The following is a 16601-nucleotide window of genomic DNA, read 5'->3' on the forward strand; positions in this document are numbered from 1 at the left end:
CTTGACAGTTTCAGAAATTTTTTTAAAAAAATAACGACTTATATACTTGGGCTTAGATTATCATTAGCAAAATATTTGAGAAAAAGTTTAACTTCATTGTTCACAAAATAATAAATTGCAGGTTTGCAGAGCCCTGCATGCCTGAATCCGAACAGTCAATTTCATTCAGAAAATTTTATTGAGCGTGCATTTCAAGACATACTAATTCAATTAACAAATTGTTAACCACATAGCTGGCCACACAGCTTCTTTGTAGAAGGGTTACGAATACAAATATATACACAGAATATTTCGACAAGGCTGCACTCTTATACATGCACCTTGGTACACAATTACCAGTACAACACTGTTTTTCAAAATAGAAATGCAGATACATATAAACACAATATGAGGATATAAATTACACAGCATATTTCATACTAAGAATTGATTTGGTTTTCACGTTGGATGAGAGAACTCCACTATAAAAAATGCACACCTTCACTGTAGTCTCAAGAAAGCATATACATTGGAGGTTGTTCTCTCGACACGCGTTTCAACGCTGCCGCCTCTCACGTCGTGCTGCCGATCAAACAGCGTCACCATGTTTTTACGACAACCTACTCTCTACGACTGCTACGTTGGGTATTTTGTTAGCCTTGCTGATCTCCCATCAATATAAAAAAAAAACTTCCCCATACAAACAGAAATCGGCATGTAATTTCGTGAATGAGCAAAGCAGCAAGCCATACTGCCGTGAGAACTCAGGCATTTTTCAACCGCAGCGCAAGCAACAGGTCGTTAATTCGCGCGTTTCTACCAGTGGTAATTGCTCGCAATCGCTGCAATTTCTGTGGATGCCGATACGGCTGAATACCCAATAAAAATACCAAAAATAAAATAAAAAGTAGGATACAAGCTTTTTCACAACGAAACCGAAACAAAAACTGGTTGTCACCGCCAGGTGGCTGCCGGTAGCTGTTTTTCTGTATAACCCTCATGGCGGTTCGGGTGCTGCGTCGCGTGCATCGCGCTTCGGCGCTTGCTACAATTCGCTACTTGGATTGTGAGCCGTCGTGAACGGTGTTGTGGTTTGCGTGTGTTTCTTCTTGCTCAAGGGTGCACAATCGCGCAGTGCTGTCGACGTAGCCTATTCGAGGCAGTGTCATTTTTCTGGTCTCTCTAACTTTTCAGTCTGTGCGCTTCTTTGTGTAGTCCAGGATGGGTGTCCAGGCACAAAGACGCGCGGGCAGTGTCGCGGTGGAAATGTTCCAAATAAGGCCCGGAATATTTTCTTCTGTGTGACTACGTGGTAGAGAGTGCCGGCTACGTAGCACTCGTGCTGAACTCTCACTGGTTGGTGTAGTGCCCGTGACACGAAGGCAAACAGCGTTCTGCACGACTACGCAATCATCTGAAAAGGTAAGCAGTACTCGTGCATTATCCGAAGCATATAATGCTGGAACGGTGACCTGTCGTACTGCTGCAGTATTCGTGTTCAATGCTATAAAAAGCGTTTAAGGCGCTTTTGTTGTCGCCGCGGTGAGTTGCTCTGCCAAGAATTGTCGCTGTCGGTACTTGTTTTGGCAAAGGGGATGCGACCGTGCGTGCGCTAGCTTTGCATGATTTTGGTATGCGCATGTTTGCGCGTTTTGTTTCTTGTTGAGCACAGATTTGTCCTCGTATATGCCTCGTTCTACGCGTTTCTGCCCATGCTTGTTCACACCACCGCGCACGTTTCAAGGACCGGCACTTTGGCTGTGCGTAAAATGTATGATTGTCTTTCAAGATAGCGTTAGCACTTTGAGGGGGATTGAAACACTTTTTATTCGCCGCGGTTTTTGCTTGGCCCTAGACTGTTGAACCTTAGGTCGTGGGGTCGATCCTGATGGCAGTAGCCGCATTTCGATTTAGGTGAAATGAAAAAAAGAATGCCCCTGTGCTGTGCGATGTCAGGGCTGATCCCGGGCTCCTCTACTTGCCTCCTCCCCCACATCGTTTCGGGCGGGAGAGGCGGGGGCTTCCTTCCCTTACCACCAACCTCTCTCCTCGAGAGCCGTCGGGCCTCATCGCATCTGCACCGCTGCGTGCTACCACGGCGCTCTCGCGGGCTTGCTGCCGCCGGCCTGGCGTTGCATAAGTCAATGCTCACGCGCGCTTCAACGAAACGTCTTGATACTGCTACTCGGGGTTCAACAGACCCCTGCGATGACAAAACGCCGGCTGTAAGCCGCCCTAGGCTAATATCGCATCTGCACCGCTGCGTGCTACCACGGCGCTCTCGCGGGCTTGCTGCCGCCGGCCTGGCGTTGCATAAGTCAATGCTCACGCGCGCTTCAACGAAACGTCTTGATACTGCTACTCGGGGTTCAACAGACCCCTGCGATGACAAAACGCCGGCTGTAAGCCGCCCTAGGAACGAAGCGGCTGCTGCCGGTCGCGACAGGAAGCAGACGCGGCGGAAAAGAAAACGTCATGCGAGGTTCCGGTCAAATCCGCCGATTTCGGCGGATCAAGTATCGCTGCTCCACGGAGCGATCCGGGATTTACGCCTGATCCCGATCTGCCATTGGAACATACAACTCGCGCTCCCATTTTACCATTGGAATACGACTGATCCAAACCGAGCAGAAAAACTTGATCCCGATCTGCCATTCGAATTCAACATAAGAACACGAAATGACACTTTATCATCAATTATAACTGCACAAAGAGACAATCGGTGAACAAATTTACAGTAATTCTGAAAACTATGATGATAACTATGATGTAACATCCGGCGTTTTGTCATTGAACCCCGAGTAGCAGTATTAAGACGTTTCGTTGAAGCGCGCGTGAGCATTGACTTATGCAACGCCAGGCCGGCGGCAGCAAGCCCGCGATGGCGCCGTGGTAGCCCGCGGCGGTGCAGATGCGATATTAGCCTAGGGCGGCTTACAGCCGGCTTTTTTTCATCGCAGGGGTCTGTTGAACCCCGAGTAGCAGTATCAAGACGTTTCGTTGAAGCGCGCGTGAGCATTGACTTATGCAACGCCAGGCCGGCGGCAGCAAGCCCGCGAGAGCGCCGTGGTAGCACACAGCGGTGCAGATGCGATATTAGCCTAGGGCGGCTTACAGCCGGCGTTTTGTCATCGGAGGGGTCTGTTGAACCCCGAGTAGCAGTATCAAGACGTTTCGTTGAAGCGCGCGTGAGCATTGACTTATGCAACGCCAGGCCGGCGGCAGCAAGCCCGCGAGAGCGCCGTGGTAGCACGCAGCGGTGCAGATGCGATGAGGCCCGACGGCTCTCGAGGAGAGAGGGTGGTGGTAAGGGAAGGAAGCCCCCGCCTCTCCCGCCCGAAACGATGTGGGGGAGGAGGCAAGTAGAGGAGGTGGTGAAAGAAGGAACGGAGAAGAGAAGAGGAGGAGGAGAGGCGGCGTTGGGCGAGGAGACATATGCAACGCCAGCCCGGGATCAGCCCGATGTCAGCTCACGTTAAGAAATTCTAGGTGGTCTAAATTAATCCGGAACCCTCCAATACGATCAGTGCCCATTTTCCGCATCTGAATTCAAACCCCACTATAAAGAAAGCACTGTCTCAGGTTGCAGTTACCAACGAAAGTTAATTTCCGGCCGTCAGGATCTAACTTTTAAATGAGTATGTGAAGATTTTTTTTTTATGATACCGATAGCGTTTCTGGCTACCCAGAGTATAGGATCTTGCATTTCGATCACTCTGCTGTTTGAAAATTGGTTTCTGAGGAAAACAAGTGACGCAATAATTGTCTCAGTTATTACGATGTTTATCTACGCTTTCGAACGCAGATTTGTTTTGCTCATAGCAAGATTCCTTTACTAGTGCTAGGGGAACTGATGCATTTTAAACAGGGTAGTTTTCCTTTGTATTGAGGCGTATACTTGGGCAAGTATATTTTTCCTGATCTTTTTACATTCGTGTGATATTCACTGTTGGACCGAGTTCGCATGCTTGTTTTTGTACTCCTGTCATAGTGATAATGGGAAATTGGTATCCGCAGGTGGCACATCTGTCTTCCAGTCCGAGTCAATGGCATGGATTTTGTGGCCACCAGATGAAGTCAAAAGCTGTGTTGTAAGTTGTTACTGCATTGTGCTTTGTTCTTGTGGTTGCCATGAAATGTTCTCTTACTTTCATTGCTCTTTTCCTTAATGCTACTGCTTGGAGCAGTTTGGATAGCTCTGGCCTGATATGTTTACATGTTTATTTGAGTAATATTAGTTGGCTGTCAGAATGGGCCGGTTGCAGGCCATTTGAAGTTTTACATTCAATATTGCTCGTCTTTTAACCGTTGCATTCTATGCATGAAGTGTGAAATGTCTGCATGTTTTTGGCTGCATTATGTGATACTATTTGACTACGAATATTAACATTATGATGCATGTGTGTTAACTTAAATATGTGTTTTTATGCCACTCATCGCAGGTCACAGATGTAAAAGAAAAAGTGCACACATGAGAACTGGTTTCATTACTGCTGCCTTGTTTTTGCTAAGCATGGAGAGCTGAGCTAATTGGTTCTGGGTAGAATTATGAGACATCATTCCAGTGTACAAAAACACATGAACGAAGAGAGTAGACTCCATAGACCCCATACTTCAACTGAGGTTGATTCCACAACATGAGCTTTTTACATGCAAAGTGGTACTAGTGACCCCTGTGGCTGAAAAGTGTTTCCTCGACCAGGTAACAATTATTCAAGGTTGCAAAAACAAAAACATAGGCGTAAGGTTAGCTTGTCACTCAAGTTGAATGCATTGGCGTGACTAAACATTGCCTACCTGGCTGACCCAACACACATTTGCGTTGAGATAATCTATTTCTTTTTCTGCCTGCCTGCTCCAGTCGCCTTACTTCGGCATTGATGCTGTCACGACTCTGTGACAGCATCAATGCGCAAGTAAGGAGACTGGAGCAGGCAGTTTTCACAGGAGAAATTGTAGCCTTAGTGGTAGAAAGCCAGGTTCGAGAGATGAAGTGTGCTGGGCAGCGCAAGCCGGAAGACAACGCACATTCGCAACAGTGACCTGTCATTGTGCCCTATTGCCATCAGGTGTCACACCGCCTCAAGAAGGCCAGTGACAAACACGATGTACATGTCGTATTTTCAGCTTGGGAAAGCTGGGATGCATGTGCCACCTGATAAATGACGTTACGAAAAAGCCTGCCTGCAAAACTAAGCACACCAAACCCCTCGTTAAACATGAGGTTGACATGGTGTACAGCATCCTCCTTGCCTGTGGCAAACATTACATTAGACAGACGAGGCTTGCATCAATGAACGCTTGCTTGAACATTGCAGGACAGCTGATTCATTAAGTGGCAGAGGTCATTTAGCTGAGCACATTCGCCTTTGCTCGCACAAGCGAGCATGCAAGGCGTTTTTGAAAGAAACACATGCCTTGTGCAAGTTTAGCACTTGAAAGGGCTGGGGAATTTTTTAAGCCTTTTGTATCTCTGCTGAAAAAGAGAATTACGTCAGCAGCCCTTCTGCAGCGCTCCAGAAAAAGAAATAGATTATCTGGAGGCAAATATGTTTGTTGGATCAGCCAGGTAGGTGATGCATAGGCGTGCCGATGTGTTGAATGTGAGTGGCAATATACCTTTACCCCTATGTTTTTTTGTGTTTTGGTTTTTGCCGTCCTGAATAATTGTTATCTGGTGGCGGAAATACTTTTCAGCCCCAGGGATCACTAGTACCCCTTTGCACATAAAAAGCCTGTGTTGTGGAATAAACCTCAGTTGAAATATGGTGTCCACGGAGTCTACTCTCTTCATCCGTGTGATTTTGTGTGCCGGAATGATGTCTCATAATTCTCCCTTGTTTTCAGTGAATAAGGAGGGCTTCTGGTGTCTCTTGTTTTGTATGTGATGGTTATAACAAAGTGGCTACCCATAAACTGTCATTTTGGGCTTAATTGAAGGATCCTTGGGAATTTGTTTGACAGCATATTCCATGGGCACTTTCTTGAGAAAAATCAGTTATTTGTTACCCATTTCACTGCATTAACCATTGCTTCTCATTATGTCTCGAAAGTCATTGATAAGCATAAGCTTTCGAGTACCTGAGGGCTGTGTGAGAAGCCTTCTGACATACTTTAAACTACTGAGGATATCTGAAGACAGATTTTACCAATAATTGTTAGCCAATCCAAACCTCTTGGTTCTATCCCTGACAACCTGAAGCTGACCTGTCAATAATTAAGGCTGGAAACCGTTCTGATCCCCGAACTGTTCTCCTATTTTATTGATGTGCATTTTGCATGAACTGTTAGAGCACGAAATGAGTCCGCATATTACTTGCCACCATAATTCAAACTAATATTTCTATACCAGTCATCACGGCTCCCATTCTCTTTACTAATGTGCAATCCAACTTTTTGAATTCACAACAGATTTTCACCCAAATTTAGATTCTTTATTTTAGGCAAGTGTCATCGACTTGAATTTCTCCAAAGCTTTTCATGTTTGTCATTATAACCTTTTAGCTACACTCTCATGCTTGAGCCTTCATTCTTTGATATTAGTGTAGATTCATTGCTTCCTGTTCTACGGCTGGCCTTAAAAAACTATTGTACTTCTTCTCTTATGAAGCCCAGCATATCAATATGCAAAATCATAAGGCGTCCCTCATCCTGAGTCACTTTGGGATGTTAAACCCCCATAAACCAAACCAAGCACATTACTAAAGTACATTAATATTAGCCATTCAATAACAGTCTTTGTCTTTATGTCCCAACCTTGTCTTTATGACTGCATTATTCAGAAGGATGCCCCAACTATCTCAGCTACTCTGACTGCATTGACTTTTGCAAGACGGATGAATGGTCTTGTTTGTAATTCATCGTGTCAAAACAGCGCAAAGAAGAGAAAGATGAGGAAGGAATGCGACGGTGCGAGTGCTGACTTTCAAGAAGGTTTATTGGAAAGCACATCAAAATATATACACTGTGGCCTAAAAAAAGAATGAAGAAAGGGCGCCTTGTAACATTCACTTTGGATCTGTCAAAAACAAAACGAAAGTTGAATATGAAGCATTTAAGAGCATGAACTCTTTCTTAGGGAGCGATAAAGAAGGTGTGTTAACACATTGATTGCGTTTTTTCTACAATTTCAGTGGCCTCGATCATCTCATGCACAAACTTTTCTGTGTCTGTCTAGCACAATGCAGCACAAGAAATTACGCCTCACAGCATAAAGGATGTGGCAAACGATCGCAGTCGCGAGAATGAAACATCAGATTCCCCCTGCTAGCTTTGTTCACATCGTAACGGTGGTCTTTTGACCTCTCATTGGCACCTCTGCTAGTTTCTTGCTGAAGTTGATACATTAGCCAGATGGTTCAACTTTAGATTATTACATAGTTTCTTGGCTCTGGACATTGCTATTAACAAATCAGCTGTTGTGTGACACTTGAACTCAGAATTAACTGCCTCCGTTGCCTTGGACAGAAAGACGCCTTTAGACATGACCACAAAACCACCTTCTTTATCAGCAGTTGAATGCGATAGGGCCCACCGTCTTAAACCCGTTACAGTTCAGCCTGCGGGCAAGTTCCTGGCATGGTTCAAACCACGACACCCCATCAACCAACGCCCCCTGAAACACACCTGTCACGCTCAGGTCCAGGCACAGGAAGGCAAGACGTCAAAGTATGGCAAACAGCTCCAGAATAGTCCTCTTCGAAGGAACAATGGCAAATTTTGGCCCGTATATGCTTCAAGCAGCAGACGAGGCAGCAACGCAGTGTCGACATTGTGCACCTTGTTTTCAGACACTCGTGCCTTGGCTTCTCTGCTCCGGGCTAGTGAGCGCAAAGTGGCTGGCAAGTGGCATTCCAGATGGCTTTCACCTGATCAACGGTGCGTGACACCGTCAACCAGCCACTCCCTGGCTTGTTTTCAGGCACAAGTTTGACAACAAGGTGCACACCTTCAGCTTGGAGTCGCTGCCTCGTCTGGTCCTTGAAGTGCTTATGGACCAAAATTTTCCGTTCCTCCGAAGAGAACTATTGTGGAGATGCTTGCCATGGTTTGACGAGTTGCCTTTTCCACGCACAGACCTGAGTGTGACAGGTGTGTTTCGGGATGTTTTGATGCAGTGTCACGGTTTGAACCCTCTTTAGGAACTTGCCCACAGGCCGAACTGTGTCGTATTTAAGAGGGTGGGCCCTCTTGCTTTCAACTGCTGATAAACGGTGGTTTTGTGGTCGTATCGAAATGCGCCTTTCAGTCCAAGGCCACAGATGCAGTGTATTCTGAATTTGAGTGCCACTTACTATCTGATTTGTTAAAAGCAAAGTCCAGTGCCAAGAAACATTAACAATCTAGAGTTTAACCATCAGGCTAATGCCATCAACTTCAGTAAGAAAAATTGTCCAGCTATCTTCTTTACCGCAAAGACCCATAAAGGTGACTGCTCCTTGAGGGTTGCAGTTTAAGAGAATGGAACCTGTCAGAAACAAATCGCCTTCTCTTTGCAACATAAAATTAATTTGCTGAGCATTGATGACTCCTCTCGTGTAAGATCTGCAGAGAAAGTAACGCAGTTTCTACACAATAACTCTCGCACCAGTTTCATGGGGTGCTATGTTGACATCAAGGATTTATATTACGCCATCCCTCAATCAGGATCAATAATGTGTTGAAGAATTCATTAACCTAAATGGAGCAGTGGCATTCCAAACGTCTCAGGCGTTTTGGTGAATAATTTTGTCGCACTTTTAAGCTCATACCTTCAGTCCACCTTTATTACATTTCAGAATAGCTTGTTTTTGCAAAAAAAACTATTAGCGCTGCTGTTACGTGGCTTATTGCAGGATCTCCAATCCTGACAAAGCATTGTCTAAGGTGAGAGAGGAGTTCAGTCAAAGCCTCAGTCCACTTTGAATCACCACTGAAATTATAGAGGATAATATGTCATCACATTTATTGGATCTAATCTTGGGTGGTTACACTTGTTGGGCTTACGAGCCAAGGGAAAACAAGCTACTTTTACCATTTTCTTCGGTTCAGTCTAAGCTGGTCAAGAGGTGTCACTAACCTTTGCTTCAAAAATTCCTTAATGAAATCCTGTTTGATTGCCATGACATCCAGTTTTGCCCAGCTCATATGCCGTTTGTCCTTTACTGGATATTCAGAACCTTTGTCAGTGTCTTTAGCCGATTGCTTTAAGCAGAAGTTGAAACATTCCTTTTGTGCCCCCGTCGAGACTGTAACTCCCAAAAGGAAGTTTGTACGTACCTTTCCCTACATCCACAATTGGTCGCACCAGTTAAATAGGCAGTCGAGTTGGCGTCGATATTGTTTTTCTAACCCTATGAAGTTTCAGTACCTGTAGTCAACCGAGATTATCCATCAGAGTCTCTTCGTGCACTGCACAGAAGACATAGTGTGTTCGAACGCCTTGAAATGCGGCTATGTTTACATTGGGAAAACAGGCAAGTGTGTCACTGAGAGGTTTAAAAGACCACCACGACGATGTGAACAAAGCTTGCGGGAGAACTTTGATGATTCACTGTCGCAATTGCAATTGTTTGCCAGATCCTAAACGCTGTGAACCGGAATTCATGTTCTGCATTTTGCCTGACAGACACAGAAAAGTTTGTGCGTGAGATAATCGAGGCCACTGAAATTTAAAAAAAAACCGCAATCACTGTGTTAGCACACCTTTTTTATCGCTTCCTAAGGAAGAGTTCACGCTCTTAAATGCTTCTTTGTCAGTTTTTGTTTTGTTTTACACTCATGCAATGTGGTTGACACAAGGTGCCCTTTGTTCGTTGTTTTTTTAGGCCACAGTGTATATATTTTGACGTGGTTTCCAATACACATTGGCGATAGTCAGCACTCATACCATCATATTTATTCCTTCGTTGTCCTTGTCTTGTCTGCATTGTTTTGTCACAACGTATTGACCTCCTTTCCCACCTCTTGGGTTAATGGTATGGAGAAACCTTAACCAGATGCAGCCCCACATACTTGGAGCATGTCACGATACATGCTGCTGGCACCACAAGGGCACTCGGGTTTATCAGTAGATGTCAGGATCTGTGTGCTCTTGCCATGCTGCGCAGTTTATGCATAAAAATTTTATTGATTCCAAACTGAAGTATTCCCTAGCTCTTTCAATTTTGCACCAAACTGTTTGATGCTATGCCACCAACTCCCTTTAATCCAACAGCGACACTTGGTACAGCATATGTGTAATCAGTCATCTCATTTGACCACCAGACATCACTGCATAAAAGGGGAAATCGCTCGTTTAGGTGTGTTCCATATACTCTACAATACTTTTCCACAACTTAATGTTAAATGTTGCTGCCCCGCTTCAGACCAGGATGCCATCACAACTAAATCAAGAAATTTTTCCTGTTCCCATTGAAGAATAAATCAAATCAAAGTTTATTTCCCATCTAGCACTACAGATGGAGGAATCGTAGAAAAAAGCTGCCCTTGGGCAGCTTGACGAGTCTACAATCCTAATTATTGACAGGGAGGCAACACAAGAGTTTATACAATTTTAAAAAACAAGCACATCAAGGAAGCACCGGAGAATACACGAAACAGCAATATGTATACATAATGAAACTTAAACAATGTTATGCAAAAACAAATTATGTAGTTCATGACGTGAAAAAGAAAACAAATCGAGGTTAATGTGGATATACCTATTCAGAAGAGATGGAAGTGTGTACTGAAGGCATTCCCTACCAAGATTTAGTCGAGGTGTTGGCACTGTCCATTCTTCGCCACGTCTTGTTGGATAGACTGATTCTTTTTTCCTTAGTTCTGCAAAATTTTTAAGATTTGTTACATTCTTCTTGATTTCTGTTTTAAAAGTAACACTGAGGGGATATTTATAAAGATTATGTGCTTTAATAACTCTGGAATGACAAAAGAAAGCTGCACTGGGATGTCGGAACGGTAAATTATATGCATTTCGGAGATATCTTTTTTGCATTAAATGAATACGTTCAAGGTTAGTGAATGTTGTAGTGCCCCACACCAACTGGCAATAGTTTAAATGCGAGTTGAATATTGAATTGTATACCAGCATCTTAGTTTTTGTGGGAAGTATGTATTTTAGACGGCCTGTAACACCAGTGATTTGAGCTATTTTTTTCAAGATATAATTGACATGATAATCCCATGACATACTGGCAGAAAATATGATCCCAAGGCATTTAAACTGCTCAACAATTTCTACAGCCCGCGAGTTTAATATAATATTATCGTGCAGTGGGATAACTTTATTTTTCGGCCTAAATATGACAGCTTTGGTCTTACTCTCATTTATTTGCATCAGGTTAACTGCAAACCAGACCTCAAGAGCTTTCATTGTGGCATTACATTGTTTGATAAGTTCATGAACATTTTCACCCGAAAAAAATACGCTCGTATCGTCTGCATAGATGAAAAACTTTGTATTATCGCTAATGTTGACAATATCGTTTAGTTAAATATTGAAGAGTAGAGGCCCTAGCGTACTGCCTTGGGGGACACCGTAGAAGAGCGGCTTCGGTTCAGACTGTATACCATTTATGTACACCACTTGCTGTCTAAACGACAAATAAGAACTTAACAATGAGAGCGCTTTTCCTCGGATACCATAGTAGTGTAATTTATTTAGTAAAATTTTATGATTTACCAGGTCAAAAGCCTTTGAGAAGTCCACAAATACACCAATGACAATAGATTTGTTTTCAAGTTGCTTTATTATATATTCCTTTTGTTGGAGTAATGCAAGTTCAGTGGATTTGCTTTTGCAGAAGCCAAACTGAAATGGTGTTAGCAAGTTAAATTTATGGATGAAATTTGACATTCTTAGATGCAGCATTTTCTCAAATGCTTTTGAAAACACTGGCAAAATAGAGATTGGTCTGTAGTTGGCGAGGGCGTTGCGATCTCCTTTTTTGTAAAGAACAACAACTTTTGCTAATTGCATTTTTTTCCGTAAAAACTGCAGTTTCTAAACAGATGTTAAAGATGTGAGCAAGTATGGGAGCAATTATGTCAACTACATGCTTGACTGGCCGTATTTGGATATCATCAATGTCACAGCTACTGCTATTGTTAAGATTTGTTATCACCGACACTACTTCGTCTACTGTGACTGGGTGCAGAAAAATTGTTTCATCATTCTGAATTCGAACATATTTGCAAGTGTCAGATCCGGCAGCACGTGTTATAGCACGGGTAGCTAAGCTCGTTAAAAAAGTATTGAATACATTAGCCAGTTCGACGCCAGAAACTTCCTTTCCATCAATATTTAATTTTGTTAATGCAGTGCGTGAACTGTCCCGCTGCAGAAGTGTATTTAATCTCGACCATAGTACACCATTTCGAGCATTCTTAACATCTAGAAGTGACACGTGATAGGCTGTTCGTGCAGACCGCAGTTTTTTAGTCAATTTGTTCCTATATTTCTTAAATACCGCAAGGTCCTCAACCTTCCGGCTGCTCAAAAATTTTCTGTACAGCTTGTCTTTCATTTGTATTTCTCCGCGAAGCTCTGGCGTTACCCATGGCTTGCGGATTCTGCGACTTTTCAGACGTGTTACAAGAGGAAAGCAGTCGTGATATATCTGTTTAAAGCAATCGACAAACGTATTATAGGCAACATTTGCATCATGAAGTTCAGCTATCTTACTCCAATATACTTTCATGAGCGCATCCCTAAAGGATTTCAATGATGATTCTGTAATAGCTTGGTATGTGATTGATGTGGACTTACTTCCTATTGTACTAGCGTTCTCAATGCAAGCAAACACAGGAAGATGGTCACTAACACAACAAGATAAAACACCAGAAAAAGCATTCAGCTGCATAGAGTTAGTAATAATAAAATCGAGAACAGAATGGCCTTCGCTTGTGACTCTACCTCACCACATTTTCATTGCATGTGGTCCCTCAAAATTATGGAAATAAGTGATATCGCTTGGAGCATTGACACTGGTTTGTTTTACCTTTTCTTTGCTGCTGTTTTTATTTTTTGCAACTGATGTATCAATGGATTGTATGCCTCTTTTCGTAGTGTATCGTCTGCGACATCTCAGCTGTGCTACTGCAGTCACCCTTCTGATGTTACCTTTATATTGTCCCTCTTATTAATACCCCACTAAAAGCCTTCAGAGGACAAAAAACGATGGCTTTTTTATTTTGCTCATTATGGCACACGTCAGGCTTATGTTTAGGGATATAGGAGAGGCCTTTGTCTTGCAGTGTCTTGCAGTGGTGCTAGTTATGCTGCTGATGATGGTACTTAATGACGAGCATATGATATATTGAATAAGAACCTCAAATTATTTTTCTTTTTGAGTGCGAATAGCTTCAGTGGTTCTTGATTTAGGCTCACTTTATTCCTGTGGCCACAATACGGAGTTTACTTTTTTAGCACTCTAATACTGGCAAGAATAAAAACTTGTGGATCCTAATTCTTTCATTTCAATCTTTTCTGCAGAGTGCATCGCCCAGTTTTCCCAAGCCCTCATGCACCGGTGGTACATCAACAAGGCTGTTTCATGGGGCCCAGCTGCATTGACCAGTGGCTAAAGAAGAGCAAGAGGAGCATGAACACAAAATAAAACTGGCTGTAGGAGCTTCATCTATTTTGAAATTTGCTGTCTCATTGCGACAGACATAACATTGCTGCATGGCCCCTGCCCCAACATCTCCCAGTCATTCCAACATGCCCAGTCATTCCAACGTGCCCAGTCATTCCAACCTGCCCAGTCATTCCAACCTGCCCAGTCATTCCAACCTGCCCAGTCATTCCAACATGCCCAGTCATTCCAACATATTTTCCATTACCATAATCCACCAAGGTTTCCAGTGTTGGTTTCGAATATATACATCATTGCCTTTTTTTCCAATAGGGCAGCCCACAGTCCGTCAAGGAATTGTCGAAAAATAAGCAGGTTTATTGGTGCGCCAATAAAACAACCAAAGACGACGAGGGCTACTACGTTGGGCACATCGAAGAACTGGCCGGTAAGTTTTATGTCTGTAGTTGTATGCGTTTGGCGCATAATTTTAATGCGCAGTGCTTTTTTTTTGTTAACCCATGGCGATGAAGAGCTATTTACAACAGGCCGCTGCATGTGCTCCAAGTGGGCTGCGTTGTTGAGCATGTGCGATCACCCCGCTTTAAAAGTTCCTGTCAGAAAAGCCCCGTCGTGCTTGCCCAGTATTCAAGTTGCCCATGTTGCGATTGACTACATGCCGAAATCCCAGCACCTCGAGGGCCCACCGCCCTTCTTAGTTTTCCTTTCTTTTTGTTTTTTCTTTGTGATGTTGCATGCATGCATATCTTGTAGTGCTCCTATACAGGGCGTTGCACGTAACGTAGATATGCGAAAAAGATATTCTTTGGCATCATGTTGGAGCACTGTCAGCGTCGCCCTAGAAGTGCATCAGCACCTCTGTCTGTAAGAGGGTGCACCTCCATCTGATAGATAGCCCATTGTAAGCCGAGTGAGTTTAAGCGTTTCTTCAGTCGTCACTTGAAAGTCAAGAAAGGGAAAGCGGTGAAGTGACATTGTTATTGTTCAATGCAGCCTCTGTATATTTTTTGTTTATCATTGGGAGCTCATTGAAATGAGCGTTGGTTGTTCCTTCTATTTATTTGTTACCTAGTGCGCTGGTCAGTAGGTAGAGTGCTACAGTAATGCGAGAGTGCAGTGGCGGGGTATTTTAATTTTAGGGCGTATCCTTTTGATGTTGGAAAAAAAAAGTGGTGCAGGAAGTATGTTGCTACAACAAACTGAATAGGCTGTTTGTGGCCTCCATTCGCATTTTTGTTTTCTGCTTGGTCTCAAACTGAATATTGATGTTTTGCACAATTCATCTTAATTAGGTGAATTACAAGTACTCAAAGTTGTGCAACATAGTTACAAACAATAAGTCCTTTGTTTGACCCATTTATGGTGTTGCACTTCTTTTAAAGTTTGGCTCAAGTTATGTGAAACATTGCTTGTGTACTATCCGGGACAGAAGTCTCCAGGACTTGTGTGAGCAGTTGATACCTATGTTAGCCACTGTGATGGTGGAAGTTGGACTCACGTACTCTAAAGTCTGGCAGTCATGATTGTTTTTAGACATACCACTTATGCATGCTTTTTAGGCATCCTAGAGACTTTTGACATCAGTATTACATATGCATTTTTTCATAAACAGTTTTGAATGCAGTAGTGCGCTTGTGTTTGTGCTTGGTGTGTGTATTCACCAGCCTTTATGCCCTTGGTGCTCTATGAACATTCCTTATAGCAGCTCACTGCTTGCATGAACTGATTTTACTGCAGTGTGCAACGTTGGGAAAATCCCTATGCGAAATACATCACCATGGTTTCAGTGACAAAACAGGAACTGGCCCGAAGGCTGCAAAAGAGACGCATTCGGTGGCCTGAAAATGTCTGATGGACCAGTGTGCAGAACGTCTGAAAAGGTAAGTTTGTGGTGAGGCTAGTTTGAAATTTAAATAGTGAAATCGCTTAGTGGTTATAAGCAAATGTATAAATGACAGTGTTTGGCTTGTGGTCCAATTATGTAAGCGGGCATACCTGACAAAGCTATTGTCACAAATGTGGGATAGTCAGCATTCTGCAAACAAGTTAAGCAAGGACCTCACGGCATGTACCCCTGTCATTCATCAAATTTAATGCGATATCTACCTAATCACATCTAGCACAGCCCAAGAACAGAGAAGGATAGTCCGCCGCCGCTGTGGCTCAGCGGTTACGGTGCTCGGCTGCTGACCCAAAAGACGTGGGTTCGATCCCGGCCGCGGCGGCTAGAATTTCTTTGGGGGAGAAATTCTAGAGGCCCGTGTACTGTGCGATGTCAGTGCACGTTAAAGAACCCCAGGTGGTCGAAATTTCCGGAGCCCTCCACTACGGCGTCTCTCATAGCCTTAGTCGCTTTGGGACGTTAAACCCCATAAACCAACCAACCAGAGAAGGATAGTCCGTCACGGTGGCTCAGTGGTTATGGTGCTCGGCTACTGACCCGAAGGACGCGGGTTCGATCCCGGCCGAGGCGGTTGAATTTCGATGGAGGAGAAATTAGAGGCCCGTGGACTGTGCGATGTCAGTGCACGTTAAAGAACCCTAGGCAGTCGAAATTTCCGGAGCCCTTCACTACGGCGTCTCTCATAGACTGAGTCGCTTTGGGATGTTACCCCGCCGCGGTGGCTTAGTGGCTATGGTGCTCGGCTGCTGACCCGAAAGACGCGGGTTCGATCCCGGCCGCGGCGGCTGAATTTCCTGAAGGCGAAATTCTAGAGGCCCGTGTGCTGTGCGATGTCAGTGCACGTTAAAGAACCCCAGGTGGTCGAAATTTCCGGAGCCCTCCACTACGGCGTCTCTCATAGCCTCAGTCGCTTTGGGACGTTAAACCCCAATAAACAAACAAACAAACAAACAAAGCTTTGGGATGTTAAACCCCATCAATCAGTTAACAGGGGTGACAAAACAAGGGTGCACACTACCATATTGTGTGAGACAGGCACACTGTGATGTGTGCCGTTTTTGGTTTGTGCTTGTGTCTTGTGCTGCTATTTCTTTTCTTTGGTGGACACCAATCATAACTAGTTCACGCATTCACTTCCACAG

At 43.9% G+C, this 16601-nt stretch overlaps 1 protein-coding gene across 1 annotated transcript in view; it reads left to right on the forward strand.

The window, feature by feature from the left end:
• The first annotated feature begins 987 nt into the window (after positions 1 to 987).
• Positions 988 to 16601, forward strand: part of LOC149355000 (MIF4G domain-containing protein-like) — a 35513-nt gene continuing 19899 nt past the window's right edge. The window contains exons 1-5 of the mRNA XM_089583590.1: positions 988 to 1401; positions 3997 to 4070; positions 13454 to 13585; positions 13869 to 13983; positions 15294 to 15436. The gene's annotated coding sequence lies outside the window, so the exon portion shown is untranslated. The remainder of the gene's footprint in view (positions 1402 to 3996; positions 4071 to 13453; positions 13586 to 13868; positions 13984 to 15293; positions 15437 to 16601) is intronic.

The sequence above is a fragment of the Amblyomma mixtum genome, chromosome 3 (genome assembly GCF_055824585.1).
Source record: "Amblyomma mixtum isolate Tamu chromosome 3, ASM5582458v1, whole genome shotgun sequence".
NCBI lineage: Eukaryota > Metazoa > Arthropoda > Arachnida > Ixodida > Ixodidae > Amblyomma > Amblyomma mixtum.